The 16,823-nt window shown below is 40.4% G+C and overlaps 1 protein-coding gene and 1 pseudogene across 12 annotated transcripts in view; both read right to left on the bottom strand.

Moving 5' to 3' along the window:
• CDKL5 (cyclin dependent kinase like 5) overlaps positions 1-16,823 on the bottom strand; it is a 221,712-nt gene that overhangs the window by 120,028 nt on the left and 84,861 nt on the right. The window lies entirely within an intron of this gene.
• Positions 2,522-3,408, bottom strand: LOC138847680 (gap junction alpha-1 protein-like; annotated as a pseudogene).

Raw genomic sequence — 16,823 nt, 5'->3', positions numbered from 1 at the left:
CTTAAAAACTAAACTACCATGGGCTCAAGCAAGATGAAATAAACAAATAGTCATATCATTATTAAATAAATCAAACATGTAATTACGTAGTTTCCAATCTAAGAATGCAGGCTCAGATGGGTTCACTGGAGAATTCTACCAAATACTTTAAAAATAATTAACAGCAATCCTATATAATCTCTTCCAGAAATTAGGATAGGAACAGACAGTCCAGAAATGGAGTCACACCAAACTGCCCACCTGATTTTTTACTGCAAAAGGAACTCAAAAGAAGGAAGACAGACCCTTCAAGGAATTGTGTTGCAACAACTAGACATCAATGGGAGACCCATTGAGGGTAGGGGGAAATGACCTTTAGCCTGTATCTCATAGACTCTACAAAAATGAACTCCAAGTTGATCATAGATGCAAATGCAAAATGTTAATCCAATAGGTACACACAACCCATTAGTAAATATCAGTGATTATTCCTCACTCTCACAACATCGTTGTGAAAAGATACTTTCTGAAAGACTGATCATTTAACTAAGAGACTGAGTTTTCCAGATGAGGCTGTTGAAATTGTCAAAGCAAGATGCTGTGAGGATTGGTGGGTTAACTTGTCCCTGTCTTCTCCTTCCCCCAGTGCCCTATGGGTGGGATGAAGCTTCTGAAGAAGAGTAGATCAGCTTAAAGAAAAACAAACAAACAAACAAAAAACGAAGCTATGTTTTTCTTTTTGCATATCTGAAAGAGTGGTTATATCTGTGACCCTGCTACACATAATAAAAGATGCTAATACTGAAACCTGAAAACTGAAAAGATGCTAAAACTGAAATACTGTAGCTGCTGTAATTCCATTTCTAAAATTCTGATGCTAAGATATTTTGCCTAAGATATACCAAGACTAGGAAAGATCAGTGCAGGCAGCATCTCAGAGCAGACAGATATGCAGGTTGCTCTCTCAAAAGTATACTGAATAAAGAACACTCTACAGAACTTACGATATGGTAGACTAGTTCTGCATTGCATACAATGAATTTGAACATAACAGTAATTTAACATCAAGTGCTGGGGCTGGAGCTGTGGTGTGCCAGTTTGAGACCGGGCTGCTCCACTTCCGTTCCAGCTCTCTGCTGTGGCCTGGGAAAGCAGAAGATGGCCCAAGTCCTTGGGCCCCTGCACCCACATGGGAAGACTCGGAGGAAGCTCCTGGCTCCTGGCTGTTGGCGGTCATTTGGGGAGTGAACCAGCAGGCAGACAGAAGATTCTCTCTCTCTCTCTGCCTCTCTGTAACTCTGCCTTTCAAGTAAATAAAAAAAATAATTTTTTTAAAAAAAATCAAGTGTTAAGAAAATTAATGTTTTGCATTGTACAAAGCAGTTTATGTATCTGCTATACAGAATAAAATCATGATGTTCAACATTTTTGCCAATCATCTGTGATGAGCATTAGATGAAACTTAGATTTCTTTTATACATTTTCAATTAGTTACATGGGTACTACTCAAACCTCTTTAAATCTCTCCTGCTTTCCACATAAAATCTTAGTGCAAACATCACAAAATTCAGTCACCCCAAAAGATAGGCTGCCAAACTCAGAGCTGAATACAAGGTCTGAATTAATGTGTATTAAGCAGAACAAAGCCAAGAACTATCAGTTACTGCCAAACTCATGCAAGCACATTTAATAGTCCAGTTCTAAGCATGTAAGTTTCTCACATTAATGAGTGATGCTGACAATACTAAGATGCTATCTTTCAAGCATCAATGATTATATTTCAGAAAAAGAAAAACACTTATGTCAGCAGTAGCATCACTACTGAAAGAGAAAAGCAAACCAGTCATAATAGAAAAAAAACAGTATCTACAATAGGATATATGGGAAGGAGGAACATTTCAGGGGAAAAAATTGTACTTTATTTTTACAGCAAGAATTATGTAATGTAAACATCATTTTGGTACACAGAACACAATTTATGAGAAAGGCTCAAATTTGAACACTATGTATGCATTTTAAAATCTATGAGCTTATTCTGTATCCACTTGTATCAATAAGTGGCAAACATCACTTCCACATACACTGAACCATTCTAGGGAGTATGGGACAGAGAAATCCCTTATAAATACATTACTTAAAACTTTTACTTGGAATTTAAGTTCTTTGAGTCACCAATTAAAATACCAACATGTATTTCCTTTAAACCCTCTCTCTCCACCCTCCTATCCCAGACACCCCCAAAGGAATCCTGGTAGCATAACATCCTTATGTCTGCTAAGTCTCATGACTAAGGTTGTTAAGTGACATACCTCCACTGGAGCAAAGGTACACATTCCAATGTGCCTACCTTCTCTTTAACAACTGTGCAAAATCCTACTGCTTTCAAGCCTGCATCTCAATCTCTTGGTCATCAGGCTACTGCTGGCTCTGCAGGAGGCTGCTGGTCTGCAATGGTGACTGTCCTATAGCTGAACTCTGCTTATCAGCAGGGAAGTCAAAATGTTATAGGCCTCAAAGTTGGCACTTCCTGTCTGCCCCATTTGATTTAGCTGTGTATGGCAACTGGCACAGTTTTGCTCACTTCCTTACTTGCAGTAACCAGTAACCGCAGTAAGAATTGTTTCTTTCTACAAACTTCAGCTTGTCCTCAGAGAGAGATATGGTAGAGTGAGGAACAATGGATGAGGAGTTACTGGAGGATATCTGCAGATCATCTGCATCACGATAAGGATCTCCTTATTTAATGCTCTTAAATAAGACCCAGAATAACTCAATGATGTCCAAGGCAAGATACCAAGGACACACCAAATGAAGATACTTTTCTCCATTGGACGAGAGCAGAGACAGTCTTCCTGTCGTGGGTGGGGGTCTTGTTTACCAGTGTAAGCTGCACTCAGGCTGAATACACAGAAGTATCACTGGACCAACGGGATGGCCACCTCAAAGACCTGAATTGGATACTGTGGGTGTGCAGGTTTGCAGCAAGCCTCCTCACGTTTCCTTTCACCTCACAGTATCCTTCAATGCCATACTTCAACTTCATTATTTCAACTTCCAGCAAGTGCATCTCTACATCAAGGCCATCTATTTGACAACTGGGTTCTTCCTCTCACTTGTTTAATTTTTTTTCTTTCACAGTACATGGTCCACATGTACCAGCTACCAGAGTGTGGTCACAGACACAAACACAATTTGCAGGACCCAGAAGAGCATGGGAGAGATTGGGAAAGACCGGTCAGAGCAGATATTTTCACAACCAGACTGCTGAGTGCTACAGTGAAAGGCAAACTGCTCATTCCAGGCTGACTCAACTGCAGTCCAGGAGCAGAAACTGGAAAATAGAAAGGACTGAGGGCCACACTTATCCTCCAGTTTTAGATAGGCTTGATCCTTGTCCAAGAGTTGGCCTAAGGCACTTCAGTCATTCATTGTGCCTGTTCACCTTTTTTTTCACTCAAAAGAAGTAAAGTGAGTACTCCAAGTAACTACACTCTTTGGAGCACAAAGTAAAACTAAAAAGGAGTCAAAAACTATCTAAAAGTTTCCTCCTATGGGGTACCTTCCTCAGTCCTTACCCCTAATGATTAGAAAAATGTTGATAGCGGGTAAAAGCTCATGGGGACTCGTTTTCCTAAATATGAGCCAGTATTCCTAAAGAAGAACATACACATATCTATAACAGGATGAGTTACATAAATGCTGGAACAAAACAGGCAAATCTAAAGGTCTCCTTCAGTTCCAGAATAAAGCAATCTCCAAAAATAGTGACTCAAACACAGAAACTGAATTAACAATTCATACTCATATATCAACTGATTCATCTTCAGAAGAATTAGGGCCAACATCTCCCAAATAACTATATTCGTTCAACCATTACTTATTCAGTGCCTATTAGGGCCAGGTACTGTATGGGCAGTGGTTCCTACTGGTGAGCAAAACAGGATTCCTTTATTTGTGTACCTCACAATCACCTGTAGGGGAAACAGACAATTAAAAGTAGGATATGTTCTTAAATCTAAAACATAACTGATAATAAACCCTTATTTTACTTACCACTCAGAAAGGAATCAAGGTATCCAATGTAAGGCACATCCTAATTTCAGAAATATTGGAAAGGGGCAGGGATGTGTATCTTAGGATGCAGGAAAAAGGCTAAGTGAGCAAGTGAATATATAATTGCAAATTTAAATAAGTGCCGGGGGGAAAAATATGGGGCACTGATAGGGAATGAGGGAACTCAGACCAGACTACTAGACAGAGTCGCCCAAGCAAAGGGTGGGCAAAGTGCTACACGTGAAGGAAGTAGCCAGTACACAGACTTGAAGGGGGAAGAACTCATGGGATTCAAGGAAATAAAAGGCAGACAGTGCAGTTAGCAGGCAGCAGGCAAAGGAACTGATGGCATAGTTTGAGACTGGTGCCATCGTGGGCTACCTCAGGCATCCACGTGGCAGCAGCAGAGAACTCCAGGGGAAGAAAACAAGATTATATTGTGAAGAAAGGTCTCTAAACAAAAGCACAGTGAAAGGTTTCTGCCTTTAATTCAGAGCATGCTAGACAAATAGATCTTACCTTAAGGTGAACCACAGCTAATTGATTATTACATGGCAAAAAACAATTATTTTCAACCAATCCTTTCAACACAGCAACTCATTCTAAAAATATATCTTACTTAGTATATTAAAATTATAATGATTTTTTTAAATTTTTAAATCTTAATTCTCCCTCTATACATAAAAAGTCTTCAATCCTCAAAGATTCATTTTAAACAACTGGGAAAATTAAAAAAGGAAAATATTTCTTGAGGCAAACATGGTATGAATTTGCTGATGACTATGCAATCTTATACACCACGCAGTTAATTTGCTTCGTTGTTTACTGGCTGTTCCTCACAGTAGATTCATTGAGAAAAATAAAACATAAAGGGGCAAGGTTAATGAAATTTACAGTGTCTTAACAGCCGAAGGTTGGCTACAACTGTTAGCCAAGATAAGCACAGAGGCCTCCCCCAATGCAAACTTTTAGCAAGTGATCAAATTATAAGACTTTAAAGTACACACAGTACTTTCTCAGTTGCCTAAATAATACGTTTTAGCCAAATTATCCTCTATCTCACAGATTCTGAAAGTAATCCTATTAAGTTAAAGTCACGCTATAGACTTCTAGTTTAGGCCACTGAAGATTAGAGATGGGACTTGAGCACCCCCTTGACTTGCATCCTCTGGTCTGCTTTAACAAAAACCAGGAGGAAAAGAAAGCTAGGCATCAGAAGCAATGGGTGGCAGGCCTATTAATGGCTGTTCTGTACAGTGATCTGCCCTCAGGGAGACCCAACAGGCCAGTCCACTGCAGTGGCTTTCAACGTGGCAAGCCTGGGCTTCAGCAGAAGTCAGCTTGTGAAGAGCCCTGGCAGCTCTGCTAGCCAAGAGTTGGATCACTGGAAATGGACCTGCCCTGGAGTCGAAGGACGCCCAGGTCAGAGCCACAGATCTTATTGGCTCTAAGCTGAAAAGCCCTTCACTCAGCCCAGCTTTCAAAGTGACCACTGCAACTGAGGAAATGGCCAAGTAGGGTCAGTAACACTGCAGGCAGAACTGTAAATTTCCTATTAGAGATGCCACTTGCCTTTACCTGGCCAGATCTCCTCCCAGGCCAGCTAGGTAATGGAAGCCAACAGGGTGCCTTCCCCAAGGAGGTTCACACCACCCTTAGGATGTAGGCTATATGAAGAGATAGATGAGTCTGGGCCTCATAATTTACAAGGCTTTAAAGCCCACCTATTACCAAGCCCCTTCTGTCAGGTTCTATTTGCCTCTCAATCAGAAAACTTAGTTGTAGCTTAGACAGCACCTTTCTTAGGTTCTCTAACAACTCTTGTCCTCTGTATCTAGCCCACTTGAGCCTTATTCCTTTGTAATCATAACCTCTACTCTACCACCAATGGCTCTACTCCCAACCTGTGTGTACTGATGGTCCTCTCCCCCACTTAATGTTATATAATTGTTCAAAATTTCTCTACAGACAAACCCCTCTACCTGCAAAAGTTAAGTGGCCTCTCTCCAGTCTTGGCTGGAATCAGCTTTAAGCCACATCCATCAAACTGCCCCACAAGGGTCCAGAGACCCCCCTCCATTCCTCTCTATAAAATCCTCTCATTACATGGTTAATGCTACTCTTAGGATCATTGGTTACTATTCTCACCCTGTCTTTTATACTACAGTGTCTTAAGTGTTTACAGCAGGTGATAATGGAACAAACGAAGGCCTTCAGCAACCAGGCAGTCAACCAAATGCTGCTACAAGGATATACTCGGCTCCCCATCCAGGAGACAGAGGCTTGAGACATTGCCCCATGCCAGCAAAGAGTACCTCGTCGCCCCATGTCAGCAGGAAGTAGCTCTAAAGACAGATCATCGTCCCTCTACCCCTCCAGGACTTTTGGGACTAATGTAATCCCATACAAATCCTGCTTTATAAAAAACAAAAGGGGGAATGTTAGGAAACTGCCGCAGTTTTAGGCAGTTTTAGCCAGATTGCCGCATGGCCCAGCTACCTGAGCCAGGCTCCACCCCCATCCTAATGGGATTCGCTGCTCCTGCTTCCCTGCCCGCCCTCAGGCAAAGTTTTAAAAGGGCCTGTTCCTGAACACGTGCTCTCTCTCTCCAGCCTCCTCCTCTGGTCTCTTGGCTCTTGGCCCTTCTCTCCTGCTCTCTCTCGGTTCCTCTCTCTAGCCTCCTCCTCTGGTCTCTTGGCTCTGCTCTCCTCTCTCCTCTTCTCTGCTCTATCTTCTCTCCTTGCTAGCTCCTCTCCTCTCTGTTTCTCTCTTATAGTCTCTTTCTCTCTTTTTCCTTCACCGCCCCTTCACTCCGGTCTGTAGGGTGTTCCCCAATAAATCCTTTCCCTTACTCCGGTGTTCGGTGTGTTTTGCGATGGCTAACATTAATATATAACAAATGCAATCAATCCATTGAGAAGTTTAATCTCTCTGGACAACTTAATTTGATACTACAGCTATCAATTTTATGTAGCTTTGCTAATGTTACAGTAAAGCAGGACTGTTTTAAAATTTTATCATTTACAAAAGAAAACAGCCATGGTTTGTACACATTACATTTATAATTTATCTAAATATTTTTGTATTTTCAAATCTTTGTATTTAAAAGTTGTTTTATTTAAAAAAAAAAGTTAAAGTCACCAAGATCTATAGCTTATAATTAATATATTCTTCAAGGTTAATTGAAAATAAGCTATTGGCAGCATAAGAGTTCTGCACTTATTCTCATTAGTTTCTCAAATTTAAACTGTGCTTAGCCTCTAGAGACTTCAAAATGCTTTAGAAAACTGAGTTCCTTCTCCAAAAACAAGTGGGGTGAGATAATAAGTGAAGAAAAGACTCCTCACAATGACTTCAACATGGTTTGTATAAAGTATCTGATATAACAAAAACTGTACTAGAGGGGGAATAATCATTAGGTGTAATCATTCTGGCTAATTTAGGGTAAAGTCATTGGCAATTTTCAACAACTACATAAGGTTCTTAAGTTTTTCAAATATTTTGTTCTGAAAAACTTCTTGCTAAGCACATGAGCATACAGAAATCTAAGATTTAAAAGGATGAAAATGACTGAGAATGAGTCATCTCAGCTAAGCAAATGGATCATAGGAAAGTTTAAAGTGAACAAGATATTTCCAATTTTAAAATATAAACGTAGGACTTCAGCTTCACCTCGGACACTGTAGTAGTACTTGGATATCCATCATCTTTGACCTCAAAATAAGAAAAAACCCTATAAATTTAAAAATCAGCATTTTTTTTTCTTAGATCCATTGGTGAACTGAGGTCATGGGGTCTCTTGAAACTAGAGAGACAGGCAAATCCAGGAACCACATCCACAATCAGCTTACCTGAAGCAGACAAAAGTGGAGTTATACACTAGTAAGAAAATGTAAATGATAATTTTGACAAACGCTAAGTGAGACTAGCTTGTGAATGAGAACTCCTGGGGACCCAATGAGAAAGCAAGCTTTCCACAGTGGACTCTCACCAGGCTCTGACTGGGAAGATACAAGAGAAAGCTCCAGAAGAGGAAAGGCAAAGTAACCATTCTGAAATACACCCAGGGGTAAGATCCACCCCCAACCCCGCAAAAAATCTCTTATTTCGGGTAGGAGAAGGGGCAAGTAATTTTGAAATGTAGCCAAAGGAAAAGTAAAGGTTTAGGGGGGAAAAAGCCCAGCATGTTCTTATTAACAAAGGCCAATACTCCAAGGGAAAATTTACCGGAGGTTCACAAGTCCTAGGAGAGGAGGAATTAGCCAGAAACAGGCCCTCTGGCCTTCCTGCTTCACTAAACAAGTAGGGAAAAAAAGGGGGTGGGGGAGGAGGTTATAGCTAAGCATTTAGACCAAACAAAAGCCTAAAATTATACCATATTTTCCCTTCTTCATACCCTTCAACCATTTCAACAGGGCTTTAGTGCAAGAACAGTGGATTGCACTCAATGAGTTGCAAGACACAGACTTTATTTAAAAAAGGAGTTCTTAGGGAAACCCAAAGACAAAAGGGTAGAAAAAAATAAAGAAAAAACAAAGGCACTAGAAGAAACTGAAGCTTCCAAACACCTAAACCTACAGCAAACATTAAAGATGATCCAGCTCATAGCCAAACTAACATAAAACCTTACACTAAAGGCCTATTTACCTCAGTTCCTATTACCCAACACATCATATACAGCTTTTTTAAAAAAAGATAGTAGAGTAGGCATTTGATCTGGTGGTTAAGAAGCCGCTTGGGGTGGGGCCAGCACTGTGGCAAATAAGGGTAAGCCTCCACCTGCAGTGTTGGCATCTCATATGAGTGCTGGTTAAAGTCCTGGCTGCTCCATTTCTGACCCAGCTCTCTGCTAATGCACCTGGGAAAGCAGTGGAAGATGGCCCAAGTCTTTGGGGCCCCTGCACCCACATGGTAGACCTGAAAGAAGCCCCTGGCTTCAGCCTGGCCCAGCAGCCATTTGGGAAGTGAACCAGCGGATGGAAGATTGATCGATCTCACTCTCTCCCCTTCTCTCTCTGTATCTCTGCCTTTCAAATAAATAAATAAATCTTAAAAAAAAAAAAAAAAGAAAAGAAAAGAGAAAAAAAAAGAGGAAGAAGTAGTAGTCACTGATTGGTTCACCTGTATCCCATACGGGAACGCGCAGGTTCAAGTCCTGGCTCCACTCCCAATTCCAGCTTCCTGCTAACAAAGACCCTATGAAGCAGCAAATGATAACACAAGCAGCTGGGTACTTGCTACCAACATCAGACTGAATTCCTGGCTTTTGGCTTTGGCCTGCTCCAACCTCAGCTGCTGCAGGCATTTGGGGAGTGAACCAGAGGCAGGGAGATCTATGCCTGTTTCTGTCTACTTGTCTGTCACATTAAACACACACACACACACATATATAATTACAAGGCAAGCAAAAGGGCAAGAAAAAACATAGTCTGAATAAGCAAAATTAGCCTCAGGATCAAACTCAAATATGGCACAGATTTGGGAATTATCAGATAGGAAATTTAAGTAACTATGATTACTATGTTCTACTAGGTTCTAATAAAAAAGATGACAAAATTCAAGGACATATGAGTAATATAAGCTTATACAACTCTGAAAGAAGAACTAAAAGGAATTGCTAGAAATCAAAGTCACTGTAACAGTGACTCGCCTGGTTCCTGCAATATGAAATGACCCATCCTTCCTACTGCTTGACCTGTCGTGGAGGAGGCCTCTGGCTGGGGCAAAGGTGCTGAAGCGAAAGGCTGTCCCCTCAGAGTGATGCTGCTGATGTGTCCCACACACAGACGAAAAGCCTGCAGCTGCCCTTGTCACCCCAAGTTGTGACTCTGGGTTTTACAGATTTTCCAGTTTGTAGGATTGCCTCTAAAGTAGTCGCACTGTGTAGTAGTTACACGAAATCTGCATTCTAACCAATTTACTTGGCTTTGCGAAGAAACTGGAAATGTTCATTAGAGGACAGGAAGCCAATGAGAGAGCCATGGCCTCAGGCTGCGTGTCAGGCAGGGGCAGGGGCTGAAGCCCACCCCTTGGAGCGCAAGCAGCTCTGCCACCCAGTGCTCTGCTCTGCTAGGAGGCCCTCAGGATTGGTGCACTGCCAATTTCCACCAAGTGCTCTCACCTTCTTCTCCCTTCTCTCTTTCTCTGAGAGAAAGCACGTGGCCCTTCCTCAGAGAGAACGTCTCTGGCCATCGTTTGTGAAAATACCTTCCCACCCAACAACTCTGGCCTCCCTTGGCCCCTCTTTCTTCACAGTACTTATCCCACTTGTAAGTATGTATGTGTTTACTTTCTGGCTTGAAATATTGGCTATGTGCTGCCAACACCAATGTCTCTGCAGCTCAGACTTCTTTCTCAAACGTCAAACTTGTAGAGGCAGCCGCCTAGCTGCCCTTCCCGCTCGGATGCCTCACAGACATCACCAACCTAACGAGACAAGGCTGAACTCCGCATTCCTCCCTCTCCCGCCTCTCCAGCACAACAGAAAAACAGGACCTGCTCCTCCCAAAGTTTTACCAGTCTCAGCTGATGGCATCATCTTTCCTTTGGTTTACACACAAGCCTTGGTGTTGCGCTTCACTCCTCTTTCCTTTATGAACCAACAAGAACCCACTCTGCTGTAATCACGCCTGCAGACACCATCATTTCTGGCCTCATTTCTGCGCTAGACCCCAGGCTGCTCTCTACCCTTGCCATTCGGCAGCTGTTCACATCAGCGTAATCCTGTTAGAAAACATTAGACACTTCTGACGGAAAGTCGCCAGTGGCCCCTCAATTTTCACAGAGCAAAAGCAAAAATCCTACCTGAAGCCCCCTGTTTCTTCTTTGACTCATCTTCCATTGCCTTAAGCTGGCTTCTCCTGGAATCTCCTTGGCTTACTTCCGCTCCAAGGCCACTGCTCCGGCTCTAACTTTTGCTCAGAATGCTCTATCTACCAGATAGTTACTTGGCAAACTCAACTGCCGCTCAGTGATTGACACCTTCCCTGACTGTCCCATTGGAAATTGTTCACACACCCTCTTTACATTCTGATGCCCCTTTTTCTATTCTTTCCACAGCATTTATCATCTTCAAATAGTTAACCGATTTTTAATGTTTACTATCTGTTCCCCACACTAGAACATGAACTCCCTAAAGCGAAGACTTTCTGCTGTTTTGTTCACTGATGTGTCCCTAGCATCTAGGACAGTAGCATATAGTACAGACTCAATAAAAAAATCTTTTGGACACATAAAGGCACTGACAATATCCAATATCCATTGGTGATTAAAAAAAATATCTTGGCAATCTAGAAACAGGAATTTTCTCAACATGAAAAACAACATCTACAAAAAAAAAACTATAGCTAACATTATACTTAGTGGTTAAAACTGCATGGTTTTCACCCAAGAATGAAGAACAAAGCTGACCTCTTACCATTTGTATTCAACACTGTACTGAAAGACAAGAAAAGGAAACAGAAGGTATAGACTGGGAAAGGAGAAATGAAATTTGTACTAGTAAACAACTATAGCAAGGTCACAGGAAACAAGGTTAACATATAGAAGTCAATTACTTTCCTTTATACCAGCAATGAACAACTAGAACTTGACATTAAAAACACAGCATGATTTATATCAGCACTTGCAAAAAAATACTTATGTATAACTGCAAAAACATATTTGTAGGATCTGTATATGAAAAACTACAGAAGGCTGTTGAAAGAAATCAAAGAAGATCCAAATAAATGAATTAATATTCTGTCCATGAATTAGAAGATTCAGTATTATTAGGATGTTAATTCTTCTCACCTTGATCTACAGATTCAAGTTAATCCCAGTCAAAATCCTACAAGGCTATTTTGTGGATACTGACAAACTCATTTTAAACATTATATGGAAAAGCAAAAGATCCCTAATAGCTAACTCAATACTGAAGAATAACAAAAGTCAGAGGAGTGATTCTCCCAACTATAAGATTAACTATATAGCTACAGAAAATTGAGACATCATGGTATTGGTGAGGAATAAAACACAAAGGATCACTGGAGCAAAACAGAGTACAACACACTCAACACAAATACAGTCAGTTGATCTGTGATAAAGGAGCAAAGGCAATCCAACGGAGAAAGCACAGTCTCTCCAATAAATGGTGCCTGATATCTGTATGCAGAAGAGAGAATCTAGACACACCTTACAACTTTCACAAAAATTAACTCAAAATGGATCACAGATCACAGCTACATGTAAAATGTAAAATTTCCAGAAGATAATCTAGAAAATTTATGTGACCTTGAGTTTGGTAGATGGTCGATGAAAGGAAAAATTAAGTTGGACTTCATTAAAATTTAAAACATCTGTTCTGCTAAAAACAGTTACAAGAATAAAAAGACATGCTAAAATCTAGGAGAAAATGTGCAAAAAACATATCTGAACATTCTCAACAAAAATGGCAGAATAGGGAATGGTTAGAAAGTGCATGCTGCCACACTTAATAGAAGGAACAAGGCATAAAACGTTCCCTTTTACCACTTGTATTCAGTAATTTCTTCTATTATAGATATGAGGATTTAAAGAGAAATGAAAATAAAATAGCTAGTACAATGCTTAGAAGAGGCACTTGAAACACGTTATTACTATTTCCTCTTACCACTTGAATCATATTGGGAAGATATTTCAAATGTTCTCCTCCAAAGAATTTTATTCTTCATATTTGTGAAAATGTCCTTCTCTTAAACTAAAGAATTTTTTCATAGCTTCTGTGAAAACTGTTTTCTTCTTGGCATTCATCTTTGGGTAGAAAGAGAGCTATTCAGCCCAGACTTGGGACAAAGGGTGAAAAGATTGTGTGCCTCTGCCCAGTCCCCAGCAAATTCCACTTCTTTGTTCCAACAGTTGATACATGAAAGAGGTAACCAACACAAAACTTCCTCCCCAGCCACACAAATGATTTACCCAAGTGGTATCAAAGGAAATGTAATTTTCAGTAGAAATCCCCCAGCTCATTAACTTTATTCTTCAGGGAAGAACAAAGAGACAAATATACTGTTTCTATCATATTACCCCAGTTAGGGCTTATTCAACTTCAGAAATCAGCAAACTTTTTCTGTGAAAGGCCAGGTAATTAGTATTTCAGGCTTTGTGGGTCATATAGTTTCCATCACAACTTCTGTTTCTGTATCACAAAAGCATCCATAGAAAATATGTGATGTGTGGCTGTGTTTCAAGCAAACTATAAAATTTGGCCCACAGGCTACAGCCTGTGTACCAACTCCAGATCTACACTGTCTGGGTAGCTTCTCTTACGCATCCTATTGTGAGATGGTCTTTTTTTTTTTTTTTAAGAAAACTTTTATTTAATAAATATAAATTTCTAAAGTACAACTTTTGGATTACAGATGTTTTCCCCCCATAACCACCCTCCCACCCACAAACCATCCCATCTCCTACTCCCTCTCCCATCCCATTCTTCATTAAGATTCATTTTTAATTATCATTATATACAGAAGATCAACCTAGTATATACTAAGTAAAGATTTCAACAGTTTGCACCCACACAGAAACACAAAGTATAGAGTACTGTTTGAGTACTAGTTTTACCGTTAATTCCCATAGTATAACACATTAAGGACAGATATCCTACATGGGGAGTTAGTACACAGTGACTCCCGTTGTTGATTTAACAATTGACACTCTTATTTATGGCATCAGTAATCACCCAAGGCTTTTGTCACAAGCTGCCAAGGCTATGGAAGCCTCTTGAGTTAGCCAACTCCGATCATATTTAGAGAAGGCCATATTCAAAGTGGAAGTTCTCTCCTCCCTTCAGAGAATGGTACCTCCTTCTTTGATGGCCCATTCTTTCCACTGGGATCTCACTCACAGAGACCTTTCATTTAGGTCATTTTTTGCCAGAGCATCTTGGCTTTCCATGCCTGAGAAACTCTTGGGCTTTTTAGCCAGATCTGAATGCCTTAAGGGCTGATTCTGAGGCCAGAGGGCTGTTTAGGACATCTGCCATTCTATGAGTCTGCTATGTATCCCACTTCCCATGTTGGATCGTTCTCTCCTTTTTAATTCTATCAATTATTATTAGCAGACACTGGTCTCATTTATGTGATCCCTTTGACACTTAATCCTATCTTTATGATCAGTTATGAACTTAAATTGATCAGTTTAACTAGTAAGATGGCATTGGTACCTGCCAACTTAATAGGATTCGGAGTTCCATGGCATGTTTCTAGCTTTACCATTATGGGTAAGTCCGAGTGAGCATGTGCTGAACTGTACGTCTCCTCCCTCTCTTATTTCCACTCTTATTTTTAACAGGAATCAATTTTCAGTTGTTTTAAACACCTAAGAATAATTGTGTGTTGGAGTTCAACCAATGGTATTAAGTAGAAAAAGAAAATACTAAAAAGAATAAAATAGTAAGCTGTTCCTCGACAGTCAGGACAAGGGCTGATCAAGTCACTGCTTCTCATAGTGTCAGTTTCACTTCTACAGGTTTCCTTTTAGGTGCTCAGATAGTTGTTACAGATCAAGGAGAACATATGATATCTGTCCCTTCGTGACTGGCTTATTTCACTCAGCATGATGTTTTCCAGATTCCTCCATTTTGTTGCAAATGACCAGATTTCATTTTTTTTTTTACCTCTGTGTAGTATTCTATAGAGTACATATCCCATAATTTCTTTTTTTTTTTTTTTTTTTTTTTTTTTGACAGGCAGAGTGGACAGTGAGAGAGAGAGACAGAGAGAGAAAGGTCTTCCTTTGCCGCTGGTTCACCCTCCAATGGCCGCCGCTGCAGCCGGCGCACCGCGCTGATCCTGGCAGGAGCCAGGAGCCAGGTGCTTTTTCCTGGTCTCCCATGGGGTGCAGGGCCCAAGCACCTGGGCCATCCTCCACTGCACTCCCTGGCCATAGCAGAGAGCTGGCCTGGAAGAGGGGCAACCGGGACAGAATCCGGCGCCCCAACCGGGACTAGAACCCGGTGTGCCGGCGCCGCAAGGTGGAGGATTAGCCTATTGAGCCACGGCGCCGGCTCCATAATTTCTTTATCCAGTCTACTGTTGATGGGCATTTAGGTTGATTCCAGGTCTTAGCTATTATGAATTGAGCTGCAATAAACATTAAGGTGGAGACAGCTCTTTTATTTGCCAGTTTAATTTCCTTTGGGTAAATTCCAAGGAGTGGGATGGCTGGGTCATGTGGTAGGGTTATATTCAGGTTTCTGAGGAATCTCTAGACTGACTTCCATAGTGGCTTGACCAGTTTGCATTCCCACCAACAGTGAGTTAGTGTGCCTTTTCCCCACATCCTCGCCAGCATCTGTTGTTGGTAGATTTCTGAATGTAAGCCATTCTAACAGGGGTGAGGTGAAACCTCATTGTGGTTTTGATTTGCATTTCCCTGATGGCTAGTGACCCTGAACATTTTTTCATGTGTCTGTTGGCCATTTGGATTTCCTCTTTTGAAAGGTCTTTAGCTCACCTCTTAAGTGGGTTGCCTGTTTTGTTGCTGTAGAGTTTCTTGATCTCTTTGTAGATTCTGGTTATTAATCCTTTATCAGTTGCATAGTTTGCAAATATTTTTTCCCATTCTGTCAGTTGCCTCTTCACTTTCCTGACTGTTTCTTTTGCAGTACAGAAACTTATGAGATGGTCTTAAAGGAAATGATCTGGGACCCCTGGATCAAAATTCAGCTGTGCCACTTTAAGGTTCTACACTTCATCGTTATTACTCAGAGGTAAAAAGAGGTTTACACATTATTGTTCTCAGCCTGTCATCAGCTAACAATGCTACTTTCTATTTCTCTTCCCATCTTTGTGGCTGTCCTTGTGTGGCTCTGAAAAATACTTTTTTTTCCCTCTTTATTACTGACATGAATTTTTCCTAAGCAGACTTCAATGGAGAATTTATTGAATAGAAGGGAAAGAAGATTTCACGGTAACTTCAACTATCATAGTCTCTCAAATTCACTTCCTCCCGGCTCTATTTTTAGGCTCCTGACAGTAGAAAACATAACCTTACAGTTGTTCAATTATCCATGCTAAACTAAATTCTTCAACAGTAAGAACTGCATCTTCCTGATTTTCATAGAGCTAGTGACTAGTGAAATGTCTCATATTTGTAGGTATTCAACAGCTTTTCCTTAAACAGACATTTGGTTGAAATTTACTTTACAATGCCATGTATACAACACAGTGTTTTAAATACAGGAAGTAGTTAAAATATTTTGTTAACTGTTAAAATTAAAACTTTGGTGCTTTAATAAATGAAGAGCAATGTCTAAATTAAGAACTATCAACATTAAACATCAAAAGCATTATAGAATATGAGCTCCGACTCTAAATTATACAGTATTCATACAGTATTCCAGGCTGGAGTACTTTTGATGTAGGAACAATTACCATGCACTAGTTTTTAGTCACTAGTTCTCACAACTGACAGAGAATTAGACCTAACTACTTAAGAGTATCCACTATATGGGCATTTGCTAGTGAGTTCTTTTTTTATATTATCAGTGAATATATTTTTCAGGCCTCATTGGAAAAGTGATCCACAGTCATTTCTGCTCATGAACTCTTAAAGAAAAGTGGCATTAAGGAGCTAGCATAAATCACTTACACACAGGCATTTATCAGAGATTTATAAAAATCACTCCTCTTAAGAAGGCAAAAAATGACATCTTCTTTGAACTAATTATGTTTATGATTAGCATAAAAGACACTTTAAAGCCAACCTAGACATGTTCAATAAACAACATTGACTTAAAGAACCTAGAGGAAGGACACGGTGGAGAGCTGTCA

This window comes from Oryctolagus cuniculus, chromosome X (assembly GCF_051225735.1).
Source record: "Oryctolagus cuniculus isolate XC-2025 breed Fujian yellow rabbit chromosome X, ASM5122573v1, whole genome shotgun sequence".
In the NCBI taxonomy this organism is placed as follows: Eukaryota; Metazoa; Chordata; class Mammalia; order Lagomorpha; family Leporidae; genus Oryctolagus; species Oryctolagus cuniculus.
This window is presented reverse-complemented; position numbering and strand designations above follow the sequence as displayed.